We start from the raw sequence: 5,231 nt of genomic DNA, 5'->3' as shown, positions 1-5,231 counted from the left end.
GGGCCTTACTGGGAGCAGTTTTATTACTCCTCAAGAAAGATTGAACCAGAGCTTGGTTGTAGCATTTAAACTGAGTGCTAATATATTCACTTATTAAAGGATTGTATTGCTAGAAATGTACCAGTATTCTGTCTTGGAAAGGCTTTTGTTTGCATCCAAAGGGTTTTCTACTATTTTACTAGACATCTGGGCTATTGGAAAGAAATAAAGAAATGTAATCAATCTAATAGAGAAGGTAAACAAAAATTATTTATTTTATTCTTATTTATTTTCTATGTAACATGAATGGGCTGGAAAGGAGAAATGTATTTTCTCTGGGGCAATAAGGGAAGGAATAACATAGTAAACTGTAGATTTTGAGCTATGCCTCAAAGGAAACACAGAGAGGAGAAAGGTCTCTGGGTATGTGGTAGATGGAGTAGTTTGAGCAAAAACAAAGGTGGAAAATATAAAGCACATTTGGAACAATAGTAAGTAGAGCAGTTTGACTATGATTCATAAGGCAAGGTGTATAGGAAGAAATACAATGCGTGAGATGCCTAGAAAAGTGGGGTCCTTCAACTTCAGGTTAAGGGGTTGGGGGAACTGATGGACATCTTTGAGCAGGTAAATGGCTTTATGGAAGCAATGTCTGAACAATGAAAGTTTGAGTTGGTCAGATGGATGGCAATGAAAACAAAGGAGAAATGCAAACATATTATAACAAATCAACGGACTTAGTAACTATATGCGGAGGGAGCACTAAAGAGTCTAGCACGACATGAAGCCTTGACCCTAGATGGGCTGGAAAATGAGACATTGTTTGAATTCTAGGAGGTTCTGTGTTATGTCAGTGTGTTTTTTTAAAATAACATTTTCTTTTTTTACAAACAAAAGAGGGAGATGCTACATATTTGTATGACACATATTTTGGAAAACAGAGAAAATACATGCACACAGCACTCCTGAAAAGCACTCATTATCACAGCACCCAGAAATAATCACTGATGATTTCAACATTTTATTGTAACTGCTTTCAACCCTTTTTCCATGACTCTCTCTATATATAATAGTTATTTATATAATAGGTAATTGTAATGTTTATATTTGTTTACAAATATATATAATATATGTTTATATCTAAATCTTTAATAACACTCTTGGGACCACACTGCTGATTTATAATCTCCTTTCCCTTATATAAATATAATAAATGGATTTCTACTGCATTGGCTGTTTATCTACAACATGACTTTTTAAAAGCCTTCCCTTTCTATCTCTAAAAACAATTAATATTGCTTATTTCAGTGGAAATTTCAGAAAATACAGACAAGCAAAAGAAGAAAATAAAAATCTTCCATATGTCTAAACTAACTAGATGTTCTGATATGTGTAGATTTTATTTCTGTGTTTATGCGGATATTTTTCTCTCTAAAACAGAATCGTTCTTAATGAAGTAGCTAGCACTTATAAAGCAATTGTGTGTCAGACACCATTCTCAGTGCCTTACTCATCTCATTTATGCCTTTTCTCCTTGATAACGTGTACTCTTTCCATGTCATTAAACATCTTTTTAAAACTTCATTTTAATGTCTTTTTTAATAGTCCATTGTATTGAGGTTCTAGAATGTTCTATAACCAATTTCCCATTATTGTATATCATGCCTTACTCTTCTCTATAATAAACAATGTAGCCATGATTTAATCTTATTAGTTAAATATTTGCAAACATCTTTAATATTTTTCTTAATTTCCTAGATATGGAATCAATAGATCAGAAGTTATACACAATTTAAAAAAGGCTTTTCCAATGTGTTTTCAGATTGCCCTCTTAAAAGTCTGTGTTACTCTGCAGTCCCGCCAACAGTCTATGGGAGGATCTATCTTTCTGCATTTTGGATAAACCTTTTGATAAACCTATCTTTCTTTACCATTTAATAGTATAAAAATGGCCTTAATGCTTTAGCATCTCAATCTTTGGAAGCTAGTGTAACATTGTTCACTGGGCTCCTGAATTTCTTCTGTCAATTGCTTTCTCTTGTTATTTGCTTGTTTCCCTGAGTACTCTTTTTTTTCCCACTTATTTTTTAGTTCCCTATATATCAACCATATGATACTTTTGTCCTATGTACTGAACATATGTCTCTATATGCCACTTGCCTTTACATTTTGTTTATGGTTTTTAATGTACAGAGAATAAACTGTATAAATGTATAAATGATTTATGGCTTTGGAGGTATACCACAAAAGCTCTTCTCATCCCAAGAATATTTGTAATTTCTTCTAATTCCTTTAATGATTTCTTAACTTACATTTAACCATCTGGAATTCAATTTGATATGATACAGATAGCATGCTAACTTCGAAGCCTTTGATCTAGAAGCTCTGAAATGGAAAGATGAAATTACCATGGGAAAGGTCTCTCTTTTCTCTCAGATTTCTCACTACTTGTAAGCCCCCTCCCTCCTATTAGCATCTCTCTCTGTATGCCATGCTCTCCTAATCACTGCCCATTGTCTCCAAACTCTGTTTCTCTCTCTCTCTCTCTCTCTGTTTCTTAAATGTTTTTTCAGGCCTTGATTAGTCAACTTCACAAAATGTCACCAAACATCTGAAAATGCTAGTAGGGTTTACATAAACATGATAAGTTTGTACTAGGGTTATTTTTGTGGTCTCAGTATATCATTTTAGAAGTCAAATTGTAGGTTTTGTCATTCTCCCTTTGCTTCTAATGGAAACAAAGATATATAAGTGCCACTAAAACACTAAGCATTTAGAGCAATGAAGTGTTGATAGTCAGCATTTTTAGATAATAGTAAGAATAAACATAAATGCCCATGTCTCTTATATGTTTCTGGGAAAAGTCTTGCTGATTTTTCCATGAATTATCATTTTGTAATCTTTTTTGAGGACTATAGGCTATGGAGTCCTTTTACTTAAATATGTTACTGGCATTACAAGAATATAATTGGAATAAAATGTAGTTCAAACATAGAAAAAGGCTAGTTTTCTTGTTATTTTGGTAAACTGTAGGCAAGGCTAAATTCCACAAATAAACATTTGGTTTCTACTCTAAAATGTTGCAACTACTTGGTGAGGGCAAATATTCTAATGCTGAAGTCCATGAGCAGCCAAGAGTCACAAAGTGTAACCCTGTTTAAGAATCGCAGGACTGCAAATATCAACATGTGATCTGGCTTTCTATATTCAGGTCCAAACTATCTTTAATATTGTGTGGCTTTAAGGTGGGCTGCTGGAATGTCAAAGGCTTCCACCTACCCAAGCTTCATTCAGATTTAGAAATGTGTGTAACTGCCCCTAAATAGCCAAGTCACCTACAATTTTAGTAATTTCCATTTATGTCTCTGGAGAGTGTTGTCATAAACACCTCACCTGACACTTTCGAATCCTGAATTCATGCTGTAAATAGCTGAGGTGGGGTCTGGTTCTAGGTTATAATTTTTGTTTTGTTCTGAAAACAGGGATGGTTTCCTTTCCTTTGTGAAGGGCTGACCCAAAGCACAGAGGAGGAGGTGAAGTTGTTGCTCATTGTTGTGCCCAAATCTTCTAGACTGGTCTCCAGTCTTCTAGCTCTGGCCCTTCATCTGTTCCTGGCAGTGCTGGGTTCACCACTGGCACGATGGTCAAGACCAGCCTTCTGTGCAGAGTGTCTCGATGGCATTTTCTGAATCCTATATTAGATAGAGTTCATGCATTCATGAAAAAAAAAGACAATACTTAATCTCTTCACTAGGGATGCCAAATCTACTTCACCAGCTCTTACCAGGATAGAGCTTATTTGGAATGTTGAATTAGGAAGGAGTCTGAGGTCACATGTGAGCTTAGATAGGTAAGAATCTAGAGGTCCCATAGGATAGTCATCTCTGTAGGGGGTCCAGGATAAAGAGTGGCAGCACAAATTCTGTTATCTCTGCTCTAAACATTTCTGAATTCTCCTTCAGCTCAGATCTTTATCTTTCAACTTCAAAAAGATTCTGTTTTGTGATCTATGGCTCATTCCTGAAGACCTTGCAGTTTGCTATTTTGCTGGAAGCTAATAGGAGACCCTTTCTGCTGCCAAATTATTCCATTTAATGTAGACTTTCTAAAGAGCTCCTAGTGACCCAAAAAAGCACCTCTGGTTGCATCCTAGTAGAGAAGGGAGTTCCTAGGGGACAGAAGCCTTTCACTGCTATTTGAAATGATATCCTATTATGTATGAGTAAGGCTGTGGGAACTATAAGAATTACTTTTATTTCTCAATTACTTTCTTTTCTCTTGTAAAGTGAAGTGATATCATTGGACTGACTTTCAAAGTTCTCATCTTGGGTATTTTAGCTCTGCAGTCACTCAGACATAAGAATGCTTGTCCTACTTCCTTCTAATGGTACTCTGCTTGCCTGAAAACCTGCTCTTTATGGAAACCTATATATTTACTGATAACAAAAATCTATATATGTATTGAGGGGTATCCATTTATTTGCAACAACCTGATGGATTTCACCTCCCAACATCAGCCCATTTAATGTGTGTAGCAAAGACAGAGTCTCCTTAACAGAGATAAGGCCAGGTGACTGGAGAGGATAATAAGCCAGGGCCACAGACAAGACCCCAGAATGTCACACATACTACAGTTTAAAAGATTAAAGTATTGACACTTTAAAACAATGCTGATGGGGCAACCAACTTTCCCAGTTTCCTAAGGGAGATGTAATAGTTGTTTCTCAGGGTCTTCAGGGAAAAAATCATGCCTCCAAATGTTTATGATCTTGCAAAATTTATCCCTCACCCCCATGCTTGAATATGGGCTGACTCCGATCACTTGAACCAACAGAATGCAGTATAACACTGCCAGTTTCTGGCCTAGGCCTTAAGAAGGGCTAGAAACTTCTGCTTTTATGCCCTTGAAAGCTTGGTGCCACATAAGAAGTCTGACTACTCTGAGATCATCATGCTGTGAGGAAACCCAAGCAGCCAAATGGAGAGGCTTGTGTGGAAGAGAACTGAGTCCTCAGCCAATTGCCACAGATGCACTCCAACTAGCAGCCATGTTACGTTAGAGAGAAAGTCTGGATTCTTCCCACTCTCCCAGTGCTTTGGCTGATATCACATGTGAAGCAAAACTGTCCAGTCAACCCAAAGAGTTATACAAAATAATAAATTGTTGTCTTAAACAAACTACAACTAAGTTTTGGATAATTTTTATGCAATGGTAGGCAACCAAAACAAGTTTTCATTGGCTTTTCAGACAT

Source organism: Pteropus alecto, unplaced genomic scaffold (assembly GCF_000325575.1).
Source record: "Pteropus alecto unplaced genomic scaffold, ASM32557v1 scaffold52, whole genome shotgun sequence".
Lineage (NCBI taxonomy): Eukaryota > Metazoa > Chordata > Mammalia > Chiroptera > Pteropodidae > Pteropus > Pteropus alecto.
This window is presented reverse-complemented; position numbering follows the sequence as displayed.